At 36.4% G+C, this 24,810-nt stretch overlaps 1 protein-coding gene across 2 annotated transcripts in view; it reads right to left on the reverse strand.

Annotated features, from left to right (window-relative positions):
• The window catches only part of LOC113520521 (protein bric-a-brac 1-like), a 454,874-nt gene extending 434,300 nt beyond the window's left edge, over positions 1-20,574 (reverse strand). For both annotated transcript variants that reach the window (XM_052896735.1, XM_052896733.1), the window contains exon 1: positions 20,483-20,574. The gene's annotated coding sequence lies outside the window, so the exon portion shown is untranslated. The remainder of the gene's footprint in view (positions 1-20,482) is intronic.
• Positions 20,575-24,810: the final 4,236 nt, after the last annotated feature.

Below are 24,810 nucleotides of genomic sequence, written 5' to 3' on the forward strand. Positions count from 1 at the left end.
AATCCATTTATAGTCTGAGGGTAATTACGCAATAAATGCCCAAACATCTTTACATGCATTTCTAATTTTAGTAAAATAATATAATTAATCATATCGAAGAAACTCTTTTGGTTAGTCCGCTGATATTGCAACCGCAACTTTAGCTACCTACATTTAAGAATTAATTTACATTATACCCAACCTTAATAGGCTTCATCTTTTTGTACATTTCTATCCTATATTTTAAATAATAAGTACGTTATATATCATACTAACTGTTCCCCGTGGCTTTGCTTGCATACATCAAGTGTCTTGTGTTAAGAAATCTATAACCAAGTTTCGTTTAAATCCGTTCAGCCTAACTGTGAGTAACAGACATGGCCGTGTGGTCCCGGCATAGAATAATCCACCCCTTCCTATCCAATGAGTGTCGTAAGAGGCGACTAAAGGAGGGCGAGGTCGAGCAACGTCCCAATTAAAACTTGTCTAAAGCCTGACAGCGGTTGCCTATCTGCCAGCCAAGTTTGGCTACTGACAAAACCCTCCTAAGGGGGAGGCTCATGTCCAGCAGTGGACAGTTAAAGGCTGATATGACAATGATGAACAGGCAAACAAATCCAAACATCTTTTCAAACTTTCTTTATTTATTTACATTTTTTTTTTCACCACTTAAAGAAATAATACAAAGATATATGAAGTACAGAAGGCGGTCTTATCGCTAAAGCAATATCTTCCAGATCTCTTTTTTGAGTAGAGAAGAAAAGAAAGAAGACGGTGAAGCAGCGATGATGTTTAAAGAGGAAGATTGCTACCCATCTCTCGACTATCAAGTTCTTTTATTCGCCTCTTACGACACCCACGCGGGAAGGAAGGGGTGGCCAATTCTATGCCGGCATTATACGGCGATAAACTTAAAAAAAAATTGTCTTGTATAGTATAATTTAAGAGCATCTCTTATCGGACTAAAAACCTGAGCGAACTATATCAACATGATGGAGAATTTTGGGCGCGGACCAAACGTCCCACTAGAATGGTAACGCTTAAGGGGTACTTTGTTTTTTTGATGGGTGAAAATGGTATGGTAGCCCCGCCTGCGCTAACGGGATACGCTGGCGGAGCACCAGTGAAGAGTGATGGATGAGAATGAAAACAGGCCAGTTAGCCCATCATGATGAATTCAACAGGAATTAACCATGACAGTTTCCAGGGGGAACCACGAGGAGGTCGACCTGGTTGGGTATATTGCTAGCAATGGGATTTTTAGTGTCCATTACTAACAATCCCTTTCCCCACCGCTTAAGGGGTACTAGGCGTATCAAAGTACATTCTGTTACGTCCATGATACAGTTCTAGTCTATAGACGACGGTTACCACTTTCCATCAGGTGGGCCGTCAGCTTGCTTGTCATTCTAAGTATTATGAACGAATAATCAAATTTAATAAATGAATTAATGAAAAATTGTATTTGTCCCCTAAAGGAATGATACAGATTACATAAATTAACAATATGCCTATAAAATGTTGCCGTGTGGTCCCGGCATAGAATGGACCACCCCTTCCTATCGCGTGCGTGTCATAAGAGGCGACAAGGGCAACAGCGTCCCTTTTAAAACATCACCCAAGACTAACTGCGGTTGTCAACCCGCTTGCCAGAGGGGAAAGGGATTATTAGTAATGGGGGTCTAACTGATCCATTGCTAGCAATACACCCTACCAGGTCGACCTCCACGCGGTTTCCTATTAAAACCATCGTGGTTAATTCTAGTGAAATTCGTCGCAATGGGCTAACTGACCTGCTTACATCGTCACCTATCATCCCTCACTGGTGCTCCGCCAGCGTATGCCGATAGCGCGGGCGGGATTACCATTCCATTATCACCTATTAAACTCACCAAACACCTATACAACTCTCACAGCCATACAAACAACTGCTTCACGAATTGATTTAAAATACTTTCAATTGCTTTCGGACTGATTGAAAAACCGACAACTGATGGGAACGAAAGGTTCTTGAGTGGCGACCTGGTACAGGCAAACGCAGTGTAGGACGACCCGCCACTAGTTGGAGCGACGGCCTCCAATGTATTACAGGGAGTCAGTGGATGAAAGTGGATCGGGGCCGTTATTAACTACTGGCAAAAAGCCTCTTTATGGGGGAAGTCTACATTCAGCAGTGGACAGTTACAGTACAAAAAAAAAAACAAGGTACTTGTTGTAATTAAGATATTTTTTTACGAGCTTACAGCCGCACAATTGCATTTTTATTTTTCCAAAGGTTTACAGAGGAGAGAAGAAGGAATGATAAGAAGGAGATAATTCTAAATAGCCTATCTGACTTTTTGCACCAAACATTTTTTTAAATACAATAAATAAATAAATAGCATTATCGCTAAACAGCGATCTCTTCCAGGCTACCTTAAAACGGAGAGGAATAATTGAAGTTAAATTTGAACATGGCATACATACATACATATCTGTCATGCCTGTCACCCATCAGGGTGGGCAGAAACAATGGAATGCCAAGACATAACAATAGAAAAATAATAGTTGGACAATTAAGGATATAAGGAATAACAGATTGACAGTTAAATTACTTATATGTATGATAGTAATTCTATATATATATATATATATATATATATATATATATATATATATATATATATATATATACATATTCTCTTCTATATAGCTCCTAATAATATAATTTACTATTTATCATATTATTTTACTCCTTTCGAATGCTTTTATCTTATAATAATCTATATTAAAAATGAATGTACAAAAACATATAAATAAACAAACAAATAATAAAAAGAGATCCATCACAAACTTCATACAACAATGTGTACAGCTGACCCTACATGTATCTTTATATAAAACATCTAATTCGAACAAAAAACTTACTAATTTCGCGGCGAGCTACCGAGCTGACTCCCTCATTACAGATTCACAATCAAATTGTGAGTAATTTCAATAAATATGGCCGTGCCGCCGGCAGCCATAGTTAGCCAATCCCTTATATAGCCTTCTAATAAACAGTTGAGATCACGAGAAAGCGATCGATCGTCAAATTGATATGTTTATTATTACTTTCTCACGATGCGCCGATAGAGGGGTTTTTTTGCGCAGTCGCAGTATTGTTAGGTGGCCAGTTGCTTGGAATAGCGCGCGCAACGTGACTCGAGAACAGCGGGTCTACTCTTATCGGGCCTTCTAATATCAATATTAATCCAGTCTATAGCCAACGACAATTTTATACTGTACTCATGAAACAACAGTTACAGAGAGACAGGATTGGTTGACATGGGTATCATCCACCTTTCCATGATCTTTTATACTCGCCCTATTTTTCAAAGTTCGCTACTAATTTCTATCAGTGACAGGAATTTTAAGATGCTTTTCGTAGCGATGTTTTTTTGTCTTCTCGGGATATAAAGTGTATTTTACAAAGGATATATATCGTTTATGAAAGAGTGGGCTACAGCCTTAATTTAAGTGCTGCGGCGCTTCTTCCTCATTGTGAGAAAATTTACAAACACTTTTTGGGCATAACCCTAATTGGGCCATATGCTTGTTTAGTTTGCAGTTTCTAGTGTGAGCCTTGTTAATACATATATATTGTTTTTACTCAAAATAATTAATTTTATAAATTAATTTTCTGAAAATCCCTTAACCAGGGTTTTTAAATGATTTAATCCTGGCAACAAGAGCCAGTTGTTTGCTGCTTTAGAAGCAGCATTAGAAGCATTTTTAAGTTTGAGGTGTCTGAGCTTAAGACATCGAAGTATGCCACAATAAGGTTCGGGTCCTATTTGGGCATTCTTTGCCCCTTCCTTTGCTAATTGGTCTTGCTAATTGGTCAGCTATTTTATTTTCATGAATATTTGAATGATTAGGGATCTATCTCAAGATAATGTTATTTCTGCTGCCCAAGTCATTTAACAACATTATGCAGTTGTTCAAAGTTAAACTACAGTTAGGGATTAGGTTATAATTGGGATCGGTTTACAATAGTTTGCATTAACAAGTTACACTAATATACATCTGTCAGAACGATATGGAACTATTATGTCGCTGGTGTTGCAATTTGAGAGTGCGAAATGTCTCAATTTCAATATCGATTTATTTCAAGAGTTACCCGACACGCTTGATTTTTTTTAATGGATGATAATAGAATTATCTCCTCGCCTGCGCTGCCAGTATACACAAGTGAGGTACCAGTGAGGGATGATGATGAAGCAGGCAGGTGGCCCATCATGACGAATTCAACAATAAATCAATCACGATGGTTTCCATGGGGAACAGCGTGGAGGTCGACCTAACAGGTTATTTTGCTAGCAATGGAATTGTTGATCTTTATTACTAACGATTCCATCTCCTCTCCACAGGTCTGATTGGGAACAAGTGTTAGTGAGGGGAAGGATTGCTAGTAATATACCCAATTGAGTCGATTTACATGCGGTTCTCCTTAGAAACCATCATGAATAAGTCTCGTTAAATACTGACATTTTAACTTGCTTTTATCCTCATCCACCATCCCTCACTGGTGTCCCATACGCGTATACTGATAGCGCCGGCGGAGGCATCGTTCCATTATCACCCATTAAAAAGACTTAGCTGTTTATAAAGAGATACAATGCGTAAATTTTATTTCACCAAAGAAATTTACAACTTCATTGTGACAAAACCAGTTAACTGATTTAGAACTTCTATTTTGCAAAAAAAGACCCATATATATTTGGGGCTACATGTCTCTGTGAAGTATATCTAGCTGATTTTTTTTATACTACTTAGAATGGCAAACAAGCTGACGGCCCACCTGATGGAAAGTAGTAAACGTCGCCTATAGACATGAGCCGTACCATGGGCATAATAGAGTATACTGTTTCGCCCATGATACCCCCCATGCGTTGCCATTCCTGAGGACTCAGATGTTATTCCTCTGTATCCCACCCTTCAAACCGAAACACAGCCATGCAAACACAACTGCTTTACGGTTGAAACACGAATGGGACAGAGGTACCCAAGCAATCGACTTTTGTACAAAGTCTCCCTCTGGTAAAATATTTATATTAGTCTCCCTCTGGTATGATATTTGTTTATAACTATTAATAACGTTGTTGCACCGTCATCCCAGCCCGTCACAAACTAAAATTCTCTCTCAACCATCTGGATGAGTGGCGGTCCCCCACTGTGCGTTTTTCAAGGCACTTTCTTTCACACACTACCACTCTTTGGAATCAACTTCCAGCAGCAGTAATTCCGAACTGATATGACATCGTAACCTTCAAGATAAGACCATATTTAAAAGGCCGAAAGCACACCTGCTATATAGCTCTGGTCTTGTGAGTGATCATGGGTGGTGGTAGTCACTTACCATCAGGTGAGCTGCATGCTTGTTTGTCCGTTGTGTTGTAAAAGAAATCCCACTCAAGTAAAAATATAGTACCTTTTATTTCAATTCGGTTGAAAACAAGTCAAAAGGCCGGCCCATATAAAACAGTTTATGTTATTCGACCGCTGAAAGGTATGCAGTACAAGGGAGTAATTAATCATTGAGATAAACTCCGCCAATGAAGGAAGGAAGTAAGCCACGTTTATATTTTGTGTGACAAAATAGCTAGCGGTTTTGATCCGGACATAAAAAGTCAAACAGCCCGACCGGTAGGGCTGCCTAGAGTCGATATAACTCGAAATATCGATATTTATGAAATATTTAATTTTGTTTATTAACGAATTTACAAAAAAAGCTTAAAACGTTACATTCATATCCGTCCATCCACTTCACATAATAAATGATGTAATAATAAATTCGATTGTACCAAAGTCAATGAAGAATTAATAGTTACAATAAAGAAGATACAAATTTTACCTAAGCTTTTACCTATAATATAATATAATATACCAAATATCCAAATATTATTGAAATAATTTTATTTTATTTTTTATATGGCAAACAAGCTTATAGCCTGTCTAATGATAACGAAACCTCAATACATCCTTTTTGAAGAATCTGATACTGTAGTCCCTAAGGAAAATTTCGACAGAGATCTTATTCTATAGCCTGAGCTTTCGCATTTGAAAACTCTTCTAAAATCGCAGTTTACCGTTTAGGTTCTAGCGTGTGAGAATGATTTCTCGGTCGATGGCAAGCGATGCGATGATAAAAGATGGCTGTAGATATCATTCCGAACCATTTTTATACATTACGTATATTATATGCAATTTGTTATAACTGGTATAGTTACAAATACCTATTTATTGTCTAAAAATAAATTTATTTAAATTTTTATATAATTTTCGTGCTCAATATTAGCTGAATATGGTACTGTCTACTTATTAAATAAAAACTCTGTATAACCTATTCAAAGCAAATACAGTGTTTTATTCAACCACTAGCGTTGTTCACAGTGTACGGGAAATTGAAAACTTGATTTATTTTTAAATTTTTGTTTCTTGAAATTCATATCTACAAATATTTAGTTAGTAGGTGCGGTGGGGGTGGGGGCGGAAAAATTGCTAGTAATGGGAACTAACAGTTCCATTCCTAGCAATATACCTTGTCATATCAAACTCCACACAATCTCCCCCTGGAAACTGAATTCCAAGTGTATTCACCATGATGGGTTAACCTGGCTTTTCATTCTCACCTATCAACCTTGACTAGTGCTTTACCAATGTATACCGTTAGCGCAGGCGGTGTTACCACTCCATTATCATTCATTAAAAAAAATTTAACGTACTGCTAACGACATCGACATCACTCTATAGTCATATAAACAACAATACGTGACTGCAGCTCTAACCTTGAAGTCCTCGATATCAGGTTCGACTATCGATACGTGATTTTACCGATAGTGCGCGCAACCTTATCGCTTCACATTCGAGCCTTCGCGTTGTCGCTTATCGGCGGCGTTTTACATTTTTATTGCAAGCGGATACGGCTCGAGCCGCGCTACTGTTATTATTTCTCCCTCGCAATTATTGTTTAGAGACGAGCCGGCCGGCGACCGGTCGCGCGACTAGTCTCGTCGCCGACCGTTTGAATACGAGTGCCGTCTTACTAAATTTACTAATGTAATAAAATCGGGGGGAAAGGGATTGTTAGTAATGGAGACTGAGAATCCCATTGCTAGCAATATACCCAACCAGGTCGACCTCCTCGCGGTTCCCTCTGGAAACTATCATGGTTAATTCCTGTTGAATTCATCATGATGGGCTAACTGGCCTGTTATCATTCTCATCTATCACCCTTCACTGGTGCTCCGCCAGCGTATCCCGTTAGCACAGGCGGGGTTACCATACCATTTTCACCCATCAAAAAAAAACCTTTGGATGGAGAAGAGTAATTATAAACAGTTTGACTGAAGATTCGAAACTCTGTTTATTTTATATATAATATATTATAATCATAGCCGTGTGCTCCCGACATAGAATAGGCCACCCCTTCCTTTCCCGTGGATGTCGTAAGAACCGACTAGGGGAGAGCGAGGGATGGGCAGCAGCGTCCCTCTTAAAACATCTCTAACGCCTAACTGCGTTTGCCAATCTGCTTGCCAAACGTGGCAACTACTGGCAAAATACCCTAAGGGGAAAGCTTATGTTCAGCAGTGGACAGTTAAAGGCTGACATGATGATATTTGAATTAAGAACGTTGAATACCAACGCTTCAATGACAAAAGTAATTGTAGTAAATTTGACAGGAGAATGAAAAAAATACACAATGGATATGTTCCAGGGAGTTCAGAGAGAGAAAGAGAGAGAGAGAGAAAGTTAAGGGAACCAGAGGGAGACTTTGTACAAAAGTCGATTGCTTGGGTACCTCTGTCCTATTCGTGTTTCTACCGTGAAACATTTGTGTTTGCATGGCTGTGTTTCGGTTTAAAGGGTGGGATATGACATGAATTTACTGGGTACAGAGGAATAACACTTGAGTCCTCAGGAATGGCTACGCATGGGGGTATCATGGGCGAAACAATGTACTCTGTTATGTCCATGGTACCGCTCATGTCTATAGGCGACGGTTACCACTTTCCATCAGGTGGGCCGTCAGCTTGTTTGCCATTCTAAGTTGTATAAAAAAAACCTCTTTTTGGGTAATCGGTTAAGAATTAAACGAAAACACATGAGTGATAATAAGTATAACTCTGATGCGGTCAAACAATAAATGAAATCCCATCCTTAATAAATATCCCATCCACGTATTTTTGACATGTTTTTATATATATATATATATATATATATATATATATATATATATATATATATATATATATATATATATATATATTACATCAATAAAAACCGGACAAGTTCGAGTGAAACTCGCGTGGAGAGGGTTCCACACATTGATAATTTAATGCTCATAAGTTATTTTAAATTTAACCCAAATTTGTTTGTGACATTTATTAGGAAGTTTCGGACTGGAATGTCCTATGTAAGGGAGGTTTTGCCAGTAATTGCCACGCTTGGCCACCGAGTTGGCAACCGCAGTTAGACTTTGATGATGGTTTAAGAGAAACGCTGCTGTCAATTCCTTAACCATCAAAATTCTCTTAGTCGTCTCGTACGACGACCACGGTAAAGGAAGGGTTTTTTTTACAACACAGGGGTTGAACGAGCATGCGACTCACCTGATGGTAAGTGACTACCGCCGCCCATTCTTAGCTGGGACCGGACGGCCACACGACCGTACGATCGTAACTTCGAAATTATAAGATTTTGTTCACAAAGATTCTATTGTATCGTAAATCTTCAACCAACTACAAAAAGCAGGAAGTTCTCAATTCGAATGTATTTTTTTTTTACGTTTGTTATCTAATAACTCCGTAAGTTGTCTAAAAGGATATGCTTAAGGATTGGTTCCATAGAAATTTTATAAAAATTGCTTAGTTTTGTCACAAACGAAGACAGGGATTTTTGGGGAACACAATTTTAAAATATTATAAAGCATATCTCCTTTACAGACTACCATAAGGAACAGGTTTCTTATGGCCTTTTCTTATGGCCTTTTCTTATGGCAGTTTACCATTGGGGGAATTTTGTCAGTTAGTACTACAATTACGCGGATTGGCGACTATAGTCTGGATTTTGGTACTGTTTTAAGAGGGACGCTGCTGCCCATCCTTTGCCCTCCATTACTCGCTTCTTGCGACACCCACGGAAAAGGAAGGGGAAATATTTCCATTATGTTGCAATGAAATGACAGCGCCTGGAGCACGTTTATAGTGATTTAGTAAATCAATATAAAATTATAACAAGTTTCCCATGATATCACAGTGTCAGACTGCGGTATTGTTACCAAACTATATGAAATATTGACGGGGTTTCTGAGACAAGTTGACATGGGAACTCGAGTGTCGAACCGCAGTCTATGGAGAACAGAAACTGAGTCATGGTAAAGATTTTACTGACACCTACCGGTGATATTATAACCGAAGGTTATGTATTTTAACAAGCTCTTATTATTAATAATAATCCCTTTTCCTCCCCATAACTGAAGGTTACCAGTTTACATTTTTTTTATGGATGAAAATGGATTGGTGAGATTGCTTGCATTATTGATTATTTCAATGAATTTTTATCATAATCGATTGAGTGGTTTATTTTTTAGATCAAATTAAATGGTTTTATAATAATTAAAGTACTTTTTTATTATTAGTTCTCTAATTATATGCAGAGCAATATATTCTTGTAACTTTTCACGTTACCTATACAATCGATTTAAATGGTAAGTATCGATCAAGACGAAAAATCGATTTTGGTAATTGCTTTTAAAGATTTTTATCTAACTCTTGCTAATCCTTCTTTGCATGATTTTTTTATTGGTGAATTAAATCAAGGTGATATAATTCATGTTCAAAATGGGATTCTCAGTATCCATTACTAACAATCCCTTCCCCCCCCCCCCTTCTTAATCGCAGTTAGGCTTTGGTGATGTTTTAAGAAGGACGTTGCTGTCCATCACTCGATCATTAAGTTCGCTTAGTCGCTTTTACGACTCTCACAGTAAATGAAAGGGTAGCCTATTCTATGCCAGGACCACACGGCACGTATTAGTAAGGAAAATATTAAATAATTTGCATATCACGCTGTTTTCACATTTTAATTAATAATCTTTCAATTTAGCAAATCCATCTAAACACACAACTATCGCTAGCGCAGTCGGTAAATATTCGAGCACGAATCCAAGCCATATAGCAAGTGAATTGCCGGCAAATTATGACAGCTCGATATCAATCAGGGCGATTTGCGCTCCAATATGTATTATTTGTGGTTAAAATTTATGACATAGAATTACACGGTCCGAGTGGAGCCCACTATATGCGCTTACTGCCAACCCACCGCTTGCTATATTTATATTTTATAATAATACTATTCGAATAGTCGTATCGCGTTTTTAAACTAATGTAGTAAAGCATTTTGCTTAACAAAAAATACAGTATTATAAGTTTAAAACAAATAAACGACGAGATAAAAACTTTTAAAATATTTGAATTTAAAACTGAGAATTGCAGGGTTTTTTTTATGGGTGAAAATGGTTTGATAACCCCGCCTGCACTAACAGGACGCGCTAGCGGAGCACCAGTGAAGTGTGATAGATAAGAATGAAAACAGGCCAGTTAGCCCATCATGATGAATTCATCAGAAATTAACCGTGATAGTTTCCAGGGAGACCCGCGAGGAGGTCGACCTGGTTGGGTATATTGCTAGCAATGAGATTTTTAGTCTCCATTATTAACAATCCCTTTCCCCCCAGAATTGCAGTGTTATGCCACCGATGAACAAAGATATGAAGACGAAGAATTAAATTATTTGAGTTTAGAATAGTGATGTTTTACCACCAATAGACAAGACTTAAAATATTTAAATTTCGAACTCAGAATAGTGGTGTTTTACCCCCGATGGACGATGTCTTAAAGACAAAATATTTGAATTTAGAACGCGGTATTGCTTTGTTTTAACATAACAAGCACAGACGTATTTAGAGTCGAGGGTCAGGATCTCAAATCGTTTGATACCCATGCCAGGATGCGAGCAAAGCTTCACAAAGACATGTTTGAGAGTACATAGGCGCTTTTTTTAAGAGGCCACGTGTCTCCTGGTAGGATAATCTTAAATACGTCAACGACAACGACTTGCCGGAACTCTCTTGTTCTGACATAGTTCTGGTGTCCTGTTTGATTTGAACCCACGACTGTTTGGACGTTACCAGTACACCTAAACCGTGCAACTCTCGCGTGGAACCTAAGCTGTACCAATCCGACCCCTCCATCCCGCTCCACAAACCCGTCATTACATTTTAGTATTTATAAAACATAAAATATAATTTCGTTGTCAGGTCGAATATATTTATTGTGTAAAGCACATCGGAACGTGTAATCTTTATCGTATTAACCACGAACGAGAGAAACATTTAATATATTGTTGCCAACAGTAAATAACTTTTTTGATGGACATATGCTATCCGGTTAAAACTGGATAGTGATGAGCCGCGTGCGTAATCAGTCCGCGAATATTATAATAAAACAAACGGCCCGCCCCGTCTTCGCATGGTCTTTTTTTCTTCTAAATAAAATACCTATGTTACTGGCTGATGATGTAGCTTTGTACAGGTGGAAGAATTTTCAAAATCGGTTTAGTAGTTTTTAAGTTATTCCCTTACAAACAAATATATTAAAAATCAAATATTTCCTCTTTTTAATATGATATTAGACTAAATATTTATTTTTCCAAAGTAAATAAACATAAAAAAAAAACTATCCAAATTACATTTATTTTAATAATTCTAAATTAAATACTAGTAACAGTTAAAAATTTAGAGCACCAGTGAGGGATGACAGGTTAGATGAAAAAACAGATTAGTTAGCCCACTGTAAAGAATATGTCAGAAATTTAACATGTTGATTTCCAGGGGGAACCACGTGGAGGTCGACCTGATAGGGTATATTGCTAGCACTGGTACTGGTAGTCTGCATTACTAACAATCCCTTCCTTCTTATATGGAGATTTTTTTATGGGTTCCCCGCATGGGGTATACTTACCCGGATGTTAAATTCCAGGCTTCTTATAGTACCTTCCTAATGCTCCTCAGATATTGCATCTAAACTGCGCCCACCATGTACCCTCTTGTATAGGCATTCCGTCACCCGTATCTAATAGCGAGGACGGGATGCCTTAAATACTGTACCGCAAACAATAAAAAAAAAAAAAAAAAAACAGTAATAAGATTACTACGCAATAGTTATTTTATTTTCTTTCCATCCTTCTTTCTTTTATATCATTCTTATTTCTTTCATTTATCATCTGTTTCTTATTGGCGTGGATATTATTCCTTAATTTTGTCTAATATCACATGGAGGTTACAATTAAATTAAATATTCAAAATTCCTACGAATTCATACGAAATATCCGATATTGTTACAAGAGGAGGTACATCACTAGTTATAGATAAATAATATACCCATTTAATCTTGCAAGTTAACGCTAGGGTCTTATAAGACTGGTCACGTCGTGCCTGGTTTCATTATGCCAAACCTCTGATCAGGCGATACTTTAAACATAAATGAAAATGGGGGGAAAGGGAATGTTAGTAATAGGGCCTAACAGCCCCACTGCGGGGGAAATGGGATTGTTAGTAATATCACAGGTCGACCTCCACGTGGTTCCCCCCGGAAACCATCATGGTTAATTCTTGTCGAATACATCATAGTGGGCCATTTGACCTGCATTCATTGTTACCTATCATCTTCCACTGGTGCCTCGTCGGTGTACACCGAAAACGCGGGCGCGGGTTTTTTTTTAGATTGGTGAAAATAGAACGGTAACCCTGTCTGCGCTAACGGGATCGCTGGCGGAGCACCAGTGAAGGGTGATAGATGAGAATGAAAACAGATCAGTTAGCCCATCATGATAGAATCATCAGGAATTAACTATGATAGTTTCCAGGAAGAACCGCGAGGGTTTAATTTTGAAGGGTCAATAACGCAAAAGTGACATCCCTAGTGTTGCAAGCGTCCATAGGCTACATTAACCGTTTACCATTAGACCAGAGGGAGACTTTGTACAAAAGTCGATTGCTTGGATACCTCTGTCCTATTCTTGTTTCTACCGTAAAGCAGTTGTGTTTGCATGGCTGTGTTTCGGTATGAAGGCTATAGCGTGAATTTACAGGGTACAGAGGAATAACACCTGAGTCCTCAGGAATAGCAACGCATGGGGGGTATCGTGGGCGAAACAGTATACTCTGTTATGTCCATGGCACCGCTCATGTCTATAGGCAAGGGTTACCACTTTCAATCAGGTGGATCGTCAGCTTGTTTGCCATTTTACGTTGTATAAAAAAAGACGAGCTAAATGCTTGTTTGCCACCATTGTAATATTAAAAAAATGTTCTATCAACTTGTTGTCTTTCCTTTATATCCTTTAGCAATAATTTATTATTATTTACAATCATACCTACTTGTACAATAATTAGTCCATTACCCTAAAGTTGTCTTGAAAAAATTGCTATCATCAATAAGACCGCCTTACTGTACTTATACAACTGTATCGTTACATTATTGTCACGCTTATTCCCTATATTGTTTTTAAATGGGTGAAAATGTCTTGGTAATCCCGCCCGCGCTATGGGCATACACCGACGAGGCACCAGTGGAAGAAGATAGGTGAGAATGAATGCAGGTTAGTTGGCCCGCCATGATGAATTCGACAAGAATTAAACATGACGGTTTCCAGGGGGAACCGCGTGGAGGTCAACCTGAAAGGGTATATTGCTAGTAATGGGGCTATTAGACCCCATTACTAACAATCCCTTTCCCCCCTATTCCCTATATTGTACTCCTATAATGCAAGTAAATTCATTCCTTCATTCAATAAATATGGGAACGTATTTATCTACAAAATTATTATATTAGCCAAGCTGGTGTTTTAAATAGCTTGTTTTTTGTAAATATTGTTCTTATAACGTTTTTTCTTACTATTTCTTAATGTTATCCTGTGAATAAAATACACAATACAGAGTTAAAACTATTTTTTAATTATGTTACTTATAATTAGGTATGTTGAACATTATAAAATGTATATATTCTGTAAAGCGCCATCTATTGCACGTATGCAACAATTCTCAGTCTAGAACATCCTGAATTGCAAAAGCTTGCTAATTTTGTTCCTGAGCCCTGCATGTTCCTGACATATAAATGGCGCCATCTTTATAAATATTTAATAACGGGCTCTTAGTGTTTGAATACAAACCAAATACGATCTTAAGCAGAATTTTCATCGTCTTGCTTAGAGATTTTTAACCGATGTCACAGAAATGAGGTTCTACGTTCTACTGTACATATTTTTTTATGTAAGTCAATTGAATACTTCGTCAATTGTGAACAGAGAGCAAAATCTTTTTTTTTTTTGTTTCAGATAAAAACACAGATGTGTTTTGTAACATGTGCCTACTTCAGTCATAACAAAAAATATATAATAAAACCAATAAAGTCTAAAAATTATAAGTAAAACATATCAAATGCAAAAGGAATTCTCGATACCGAGAATTGGCAAAGACAAAAAAAAAAAAAACAAGCGAAACGAGCTCCTACTCGATGGTAGTGAAAATTTTAACTGACTTTTTTTTTACAACACAAGGGGCAAACGAGCATGCTGCTCACCTGATGATAAGTGACTACCGCCGCCCATGGTCACCCACAACACCTACGGCATTGCAGGTGTGCTGCCGGCCTTTTAAAAAGAAATATGCTCTTTTCTTGAAGGTTATGTTGTCGTATCGGTTCGGAAATACTGCTGCTGGAAGTTGATTCCAAAGAGTGGTTGTGCATTAAAAAAGGGACGTTAATTCAGTTGTATTATAATTTTTTACTGGACATTTTCATTAATTATCCGTCTGTATTTTTGCGATAGAATATCAATTTTGATATTATTTTAATTGTTATTTTTACAGGTAAATAGGGTGTTGTAGAGAAACAAAGTATCATTTGTTTTCTCTGTAAACCATAAAAATAAAATCTTATGGATAAAACCTACACGATTCCGCGTTCTAAATTTAAATATTATTAATCTAATGTGTCTACGAATTATGTCTAATCGTTTATTGTGTTTTATTATTGGATACAATGCATTTTATTACTTTTAAAATAAAATAGTGAGACTTCAATTTTGTGACAACTATAATCACTTTTTAGGGTTCCGTACCGTATAAAATAGTATAAAGGAACCGTTGTGCTGCCACTTTGCCTGTCCGACCATCTGTCACAGCACTATTTCTCAGCAACTACTGTTGCTATCGCTTTGAAATTTGGAAAATTACTGCAACAGAAATAATTTTAAAAAAAATATATGTTTATTAAATTTGACAGAAGATCCAAAGAAGGTACTCAGAAAGTAAAAATGACCTACTACGAGTATAATAAAAGGCTTTGACAGTTTTTGCACATTTTAAACCTGGTTTTTTTTATTTCAAAATGGGGCTACTATATCAAGTGGAATATTAGATACAAGGACTTCGTTTGCATATTTTCAAAACTAATTTTAATGCCACATGATTTTCGAATTATAATGCAAAATATAAAAAATATAACATCCCGGCCCCTTTTATCCGACTTTTGCAAAGTGCTAAATCTTAAGTAATCGTTGTTTATAAAGGTATATATGTAAATAATACAGGAAACTAGAAATAGGTTTCTAATTTGTACAGTTTTTGAGAAATTATTAAAATACGTTTAAACAGAGTTTTTAATCATCATATCAGCCTTTAACTGTCCATTGCTGAACAAAAGCCTCCCCTTTGGGGGGATTTTGCCATAGTTGTCACGCTTGGCAGGCGGATTCGCAACCGCAGTTAGGTTTTAGAGATGTTTTAAGAGGGACGCTACTGCCTTTCCCTCGTCCCCCTTAGTCGCCTCTTACGACACCCACGGGAAAGGAAGAAGTGGCCTACTCTATGCCGAGACCAGAGAGCGCCATATAAACATAGTTATGCATCTATGTTTTTGTACAGTTTTTATCCTCAGTTAATGACCCAAAAAAAATGAAATTCCTAATTGAAGTGGCAATAAATTATTAGTTGTACTATATTTTATATTGGTGATCCTGTCCGACTTTACTTGGGGGAAAGGGATTGTTAGTAATGGAGACTGAGAATCCCATTGCTAGCAATATACCCAACCAGGTCGACCTCCTCGCGGTTCTCTCTGGAAACTATCATGGTTAATTCCTGATGAATTCATCATGATAGGTTAACTGTTTTCATTCTCCACCCGTGCTATCGGTATACACTGGCGGAGCACCAGTGAGGAATGATAGGTGAGGATGAAGCAGGTCAGTTAGCCCATCGTGACGATATCAACAAGAATTGTCCACGACGGTTTCCAGGGGGGACCACGTGGAGGTCGACTTAATAGGGCATATTGCTAGCAATGGGGGTGTCAAACTCCATTGCAAACAATCCCATTCCCCCCACACCGGCGAGGGATGATAGGTGAGAATGAAAAGGCAGCTCAGTTAGCCCATAGTGACGAATTTATAATGAATTAATCAAGAGGGTTTTTTTTTTTTATTTATGATTTCTGTCGCTATCTTTGAGGCGACAACTTTCCAATCTGTTTGTATTTATGTCTTTAAAATTATAGCTGTGTGTTTATTATTATTATTTTTTTTTTAATCAAGATGGTTTCCAGGGGGAACCGCGTAGAGGTCAACCTGTTAGGGTATATTGTTAGCAATGTGAGTGATTATCCGCATTATTAACAATCCCTTCCCCCCTGAAAAGGCAGGTCAATTAGCCCACCGTGATGAGTACACCTAGAATTTCGCACGACGGTTTCCAGGATGAATCACGTGGAGATCGACCCGACGGGATATATTGCTAGCAATGAGACCCGCAGTTTGCATAACTAACAATCCCCCCCCCCTAAGTGCAAATTTGAATTTTCCTTAAATTTTGTTCTAAATAACTACTTAAATCATAAAACAAATGTTGGCAACTTTTTTTGAAAGGGAGTAGGTATCCTTGAATGAACAGAATTTTGTGAGATGATTGCATGCGCCCAGTTCTACTTGTTTACTGCCTATGTGTCGCAGATTAAGCTGGCTATACCCACCAGAAGGGTCATATTAATTAGGTATTTATTTACTCGATATTTACCTATTTTCCGCCGAGAGATACAAAATTCGATTGTATTTCTTTCTTATGTTTGTTACCTCATAACTGTTTCACTTACAAAGCAATTTGAAAAATTATTTTTTTTATCTGAAATGATATAAGATTGGTCGTATAGAAATTTTATTAAAATAGGTTCAGTAGTTTAGTTTTTAAATCAAAATAAATTATTATGCCATAATTGAAGTCTTTTTTTTATTATACTCGTAATTATTGCTTTATGTAAAAACATTTTAGCAGAGGGAGACTTTGTACAAAAGTCATTTGCTTGAGCGCCTCTGTCCCATTAGTGTTTCTACCGTGAAGCAGTTGTGTTTGCATGGCTGTATTTCGGTTTGGAGGATGCGATATGGCAGTGAATTTACAGGGTACAGAAGAATAACAACTGAGTCCTCAGGAATGGCAACGCATAGGGAGTATCAATGGCGAATCAGTGTACTCTTTTATGTCCATAGTATTGCTCATGTCTATAGGCGACGGTTACCATTTTCCATCAGGTGGGCCGTCATCTTGTTTATCATTCAAAGTTGCATAAAAAAAGCAATATGCGATGATCTAGACGCAGTTAAACAGAACTGGTTTGAGGTGGCGTAAAACAGGAACCTTTGAAAGGAGATGGGGGAGAACATTTCCCAGCATCATTTATAAAAATGTTTTTAACTGACTTCAGAAAAGGAGGAAGTACTCGATTCGGTTGTTTTTTTTTATGTTCATTACCTATCTCTATAGCTTAGTTATTTATAAACCGATTTAGAAAATTATTTCTTTTTATCTGAAATGATATACTTTTAGATTAGTCTCATATAGAAAATTTATCAAAATTCTTTTTTTTTGTGGAATTGTGTCGCCGTGTGTTCCCGGCATAGAATTGGGCATCCCTTCTCATTTCTCGTGGGTGTCGTAAAAGGCGACTAAAGGAACTAAATAGTAGAAGGATGGGCAGTAGCGTCCCTCTTAAAACACCAGTAAAGTCTAACTGCAGTTGCCAACCTGCCAACCTGCCTGAGTGGCAACTACTGGCAAAACGTCTCCAGGGGGAGGTTTAACAGTGGACAGTTAACGACTTATATGATGGCGTATAATTAATATTAATTAATTATAATTATTGTTAATTGTTAGGTAACTATTAAGATTTATTATATGTATGTATATATATATATATATATATATATATATATATATATATATATATATATATATATATATATATATATATATATATATATTTTAAGATTTATTTATACAAATTAATTATGACATAATTAAAATAGTCTAATTTTGATTCTAAAAATAAATATTATGGAGTGTCCAGTGAGTGAAGAGAATATATTTTTTTATAATCTTTTTATAATAACTGTGTGCGTGTGTATGTGCATGTGTGTGTGTGTGTGTGTGTGTGCAAATATGTGTGTGTTTAAATAACATTATTCGTTTTCTAAACTCTCAAATACTTTTTATTCGCTTTTTGAAGCACCTTAATAAACAGGTATCCCCTTTTAGTTTTGCTCAAAATATTTTTGTAAGCAACTTCTTTTAAGAAAGTCATTAGTGTACAAATTATCACCTGCCATCAAGTGAGGTATATACAAGCGGAAATTCAACAAGTAATAAAAAAAATTCTAAAAATAAAATTAGCAGATTAAATATTTTTTTCTTTTACTATTTCTATAACAATAAATACTTCACAACTGCAAATATTAGATGCCTCGACTGTAGTCAGATGCATTCGTTCCCCCTGCGGTTGATGTGTACCTAACACTCGCTCTAATCACACTTCGCTGATCTTGGCTTTAATCCAACCCACATGATTTAATCAAGTAACGTTAAATAAATGTAACGATTCTTGTATGTTACATCATTATGAAGGATATCATGGGCGACACAGTATACTCTGTTATATCCATAGTACTGTTCGTATTGTTTGCCATTCTAAATTGCATAAAAAAACTCAATCACAATTAAAAGGCTGGATAGATTAAATAAAATTTGCCTGTATTATATCGTAAATTAACACATGAAATACTTTACACTTACACTGGCAGGGGTATTCAATGACGAAGAAAAAATTGGCCTAAAGAAAAAAAAATAATAGATGGCGATACTAGTCGCGATTTACTATTAATGTTTCGGTAAGTTTTAGAAAACAAAATCATTTATAAAATATATTCTTATTAAAAAAAATCTCCTAATTACGTAAAATAGAAAAAAAAAGGATTTTAAACCAAATCTCGTTAATATTATTAAAATAAAAAAAAATATATTTCGACCAGGGAAATATTGTGCTTCGATCTAATAAGCATAGCATAGTATTATCTGTGACACTGGTACACGCAAGGAAAGTCGCAAGAAACAGTTCAATTATATAGAATCCATGAAATATGTGCGTAATTCAGTAAAATATATAATCTACCACAGACTATGTAGGTATATATGTATATATATATATATATATATATACATATATATATATATATATATATATATATATATATACATATACATATATTTCACAATATATATTTCACAAGAAAATAGTCTTCAAAAATATTATTTAAAATATTGATAAAATTGCTAAGGAACTAAAACGGAAGATAGATACTGATTAAAAAAAGAATCATATCAAAAAATCGATTGAAAATTGATAAAAACGTCGGCATACATACAAAAATTTAAAGAAATCACATTTAAAAAAAATTAAAAAAAAAACAGTCTAATTGAGAATCTCATTTCTTTTTGTAGTCAATGTCATGTGTCATCAAGAAAATAATAATATTTATTCAAATATAAAAAAATATTTAAAAAAATATTACACATAAATAGTAGGTATATTGTTTGAAATAATGAACAATCTGCAACTGTTTAATCTTTAGCGCGACGATGCGAGGCTACCTGGGAAGGCGGCGCGGCGGCGACGACGGCGTCCCTTTCCCCCAAGGCTACCGTAACAGCTGTACGATTATCGACCGTACGCGCATCCAATTGGACAACTTTTAGCTTGCGCACAACAACTTTTTTTAACACATATGTGCCGGAGCCTTACTAAAAGGAATACTGGAATCCTTCGAGTTAAATTGTATGATTTATCATTCATCATTCATTGTATGTTGAGTTGCAAATATGTAATTAAACAAAGCACTCGCATTTATAAGATAAGAAGGTAGACATAACAAAGTTTCAGGTGATTAATTCGCACGCGCATGCGCAAACGGTCGAGCGTTTAAAACGTTCGAAACATAAACAAAACAAGTGAGCTGTCAATTTTGACACTGTCAAAGTCACGATGGCGCGAAGTGTTGAATATATGAATGTAGATGACAGAAAAGGTCTTACCTATGTGGATATGCTCCTAATAATGTCACTTTAGCACTGTTCACCGTTTGTAAATATTGTGACGCTGGACTAGTGTAGTTCCGGCGTCGGCGCAAGTCTCGAATAACGGGTTGCGACGTCGCCGGGCGACGGTGGCGCCGCGGCGCGCCACGGCGACCCCGCGTAAACGGCGCGGGACGCGTCGACCCCGCGCGCCCCCCCTTGTCACCTGTTTTATAGAGCTCCGCGCCGATTTGGAAATAAGGGAGGTTTTCTTTTAAGAACTAGTAATTTACGTATCGATTTAATATTGTGTTTATTTCAAGGAATTATTTAATAAATATGTATAGATAGATACATGGGTAAAATTAAATATATATAATATAATGTACTAAATAATTTAATACATAGATAAATTTGATATTCACATTAAAAAAATATATTATATTATAGTTATATAATTAATCAAGTACATACAAGAAAGATGAACGAGCTAAAGTCGCATTGGGCTTTTTTATGCAACTTAGAATGGCAAACAAGCTGACGGTCCACCTGATTAAAAATGATTATCGTCGCCTATAGACATGAACAGTACCATGGACATAACAGAGTATACTGTGTCGCCCATGATACTCTTCATGTGTTGCCATTCTTGAGAACTGAGGAGTTATGCCTCTGTACCCTTTAATTTTATTGCCGTATTCTACTCTTACAGCCAGGGGGGACAGGGATTGTTAGTAATGGGGTCTAACTGACCCACTGCTAGCAATACACCTACACCTACAGTTCCTACAGGTCGACCTCCACGCGGTTCCCCCTGGAAACCATTGTGGAGTCTGTTTGTAAAATATGCTGGTTCTTGATGTAAATATTATCATTTATCAATTATATTTAATTCTAAGTAAAAATGCCGTCTGTTCACTTGATATATATTTTGTTCTAAATTCGTTTCTTTATCAACTTTCTTTTTTATAAACAACTTTTTTTTTTATAAAAAAGAAAGTTGATAATGTGATAAATGAAGAACCGCTCGACCGATTTTGTGCAAACTTCACATAAACCATCTACTAAATAGTCCGAACAAAGCCTAAACATTTGGTTTGGATAGGTGAGCCCGTTCTTGAGTTGTAAAATAACAACGAAAAGTGGCATTAATTTTTATATATATAATTATAGATTATATATAAATATTGTATGTAAAAAGGTTCTTTTTGAACAAAGAGTTAACGGGTCGATATTGATGACGATGACACTGATGCTATATATTACAAAATTAAAATTTATTGTACAACTAGCTGACCCCGTAAACGTTGTTTTACCACTTATTGCGAAATATAAAAATCGCGATTAAAATACAGGGGTTGATCGTAATACGATGAAAATTTAAAGTTGTATGTATTTTTCAATGCTAAATTATAATAAAATAAAAATAAAAACAATTGACAAAAAAATTAAAAAAAATATTTAGGGGTGGGTCATTATCATTGAGGGGTATGAAAAATAGATGTTGGCCGATTCTCAGACCTACCCAATATGCACACAAAATTTCATAAATATCGGTAAAGCCGTTTCGGAGGAGTTTGGTAACAAACACCGCGACACGAGAATTTTATATATAAGATATATTAAAAAAATATATATATGATAATAAAAAGTTTTTATTTATAATAATTATAATAATGTTAAATTCTTTGCAATATTTTTCTTTCTTTCAGGACATCGAAAAAAAATCATCGCGATCAGAGATTTACAGACATTAACGACGACGACGTCGCGTGCGTATAACTAAATAATACTTACAAACGAATTAAAAAGATTCCTTTCTTTTGAAGTCGGTTAATAAAATAAATTAATTACTGAAAATAATATAAATAGGTTAATCATTAAATTCGCTTATCTACTTATAAATTATTCCTTTACTTGCAAGCAATTACGGGCGAAATTCATACATTTTACACTAGCTATATCCCACGACTCCGCTCGCGTGAGTCAATACATAAAGTATCCTGTATGCTAAGTCTAAAGTAAAGAATATAATTTATGTACCAAATTTCATTCAAATCCGTACAGTAGTTTTAGCGTGAAAGAGTAACCTTATCATACTGGGGGGAAGGAGATTTGACAGCCCCATTGCTATCGATATACCCTATCAGGTCGACCTCCACGCGGTTCCCGCTGGAAACCATAGTGGTTAATTCTTGTTCAATTGTTTTTTTTAGAATGATAATAGAATGATGCCCCGCCTGCGTTATCTGTATACACTGGCGGGGCACCAGTGAGGGATGAGAGATGAGGATTAGAAAAATTAGCCCATCGTGATGAATTCAACAATAAATTTGTCACGATAGTTTCCAGGAGGAACCGCGTGGAGGTCAACCTGATAGGGTATATCGATAGCAATGGAGGCTTACCTGTTTTTTGTTTTATACAACTTAGAATGGCAAACAAGCTGACGGCCCACCTGATGGAAAGTGGTAACCGTCGCCTATAAACATGAGCAGTACCATGGACATAACAGAGTATACTGTTTTGCCCATGATACCCCCCATGCGTTGACATTCCTGAGGACTCAGTTGTTATTCCTCTGTACCCAGTAAATTCACGCCATATCCCACTCTTCAAACCGAAACACAGTCATGCAAACACAACTGCTTCACGGTTGAAACACGAATGGGACAGAGGTACCCAAGCAATCAACTTTTGTACAAAGTCTCCCTCTGGTAAGTAGATACCTCCTCATTACTAACAATCCCTTTCCCCCAAACGTGTTCAATTGGTTACTATTAGCCAACTGACCTGCCTTCATCACTTGTCACTCTTCACTGGTGTCTTCACTAATTCATATTTATATGGTAATAAGTATATTCATTATTACGATATGAATTAATAGAGTTTTTTTTTTTCTATTTTATTTTTATTTTTGTTTTTATTCCGATACTTTAAAATTTTACTTTCTTTTTTTCTATTACACGTGCAGACTGTACGGAAATAAAGGTCCATTGTCGAGCACGCAGTCTCTACACTATCCAGTTGCGTACCCGATGATTAACCGACTGCGATTGTACTGTAACTGACTGTACTGTACTGTAAAAAGGGTACCTGAAGTATACTTTTCGTTGTTGTGTCAAGAGATAAAGTTAGTTTCGAATAAGTAAATACATTTTATTATGTATATAGCTTTATATTAAAATTAATATAATAAAAATTATGTCAACATTTAAGGTCAAAAATACTTATAAATTTATTTCAGTCATAAACTAGCTACCGGCCCTGGCTTCAAACGGGTAGTAGAGCATATCAATATATGGTAACATTTTTAGCATCAGCTTTTTACGTCGAGTTAGAGTTAAATGGATATAGAAAGCTATCCTTAAAAGATAGACATATGCTATCGCGGATTTTTTGTAGACCTTTAAAAGAGAAACAATCTCACCATACATTGTTTTGTTATATCTCAAACAGATTAGGTAGTATTTTTGATGAAAGCTCCCGGCCGCCGGCTTGATTTCTTCCAACATTTTCAACAACCACTGTCATATTTAAACCAATTTATTAAACCTTGCTCAGGAATCACTGTGTTCATAAATGAAAATTACATGAAAATCCATTCAGCAGTTTTTGAGATTATCGCCCACATATAGACAGACAGACGCGGTAGGGAATTACGTTTTATAAAATTTTTGGTGTAAGTAAATATTGTTTTTCTTTCTATTAAAATAATGACTAGGTATTTGAACACTTAACGGCGGATCCAGGTGGGGGAGGTCATGGGGGTCATGACCCCCCCCCCCCCTGAGCTGGTTCCAGGACTTAGGTGGACCAGTAATTGAACATAATGATTTTATTTATATATTTTGTCACCATACAGATTTTATGTAAGTACATACCTTCAATATTTAATTAATTTAATATAATATAATAACTTCGTATGATGGTAAACGTTTGGGAACGATCGCATCTCTTCTCTGGATGTCTTCAGGAGAAGATGGCAATATGTACGTGTAGGGGGGAAAGGGATTGTTTGTAACGGAGACTAAGAATCCCATTGCTAACAATATACCCAACCAGGTCGACCTCCTCGCGGTTCCCCCTGGAAACTATCATGGTTAATTCCTGATGAATTCATCATGATGGGCTAACTGGCCTGTTTTCATTCTCATCTATCACCCCTCACTGGTGCTCCACCAGCGTATCCCGTTAGCGCAGGCGGGGTTACCATATCATTTTCACCCATCAAAAAAAAGAATATGTACGTGTACCATATATGTACAAGTTATTATGTGTTAAGTTTTTTAAGTGTACAATAAAGAATTAATATTTTTAAATTACAGTACTTACGTACATTAATA

Source organism: Galleria mellonella, unplaced genomic scaffold (assembly GCF_026898425.1).
Source record: "Galleria mellonella isolate WM207_F2 unplaced genomic scaffold, CSIRO_AGI_GalMel_v1 utg33, whole genome shotgun sequence".
Taxonomy (NCBI): Eukaryota; Metazoa; Arthropoda; class Insecta; order Lepidoptera; family Pyralidae; genus Galleria; species Galleria mellonella.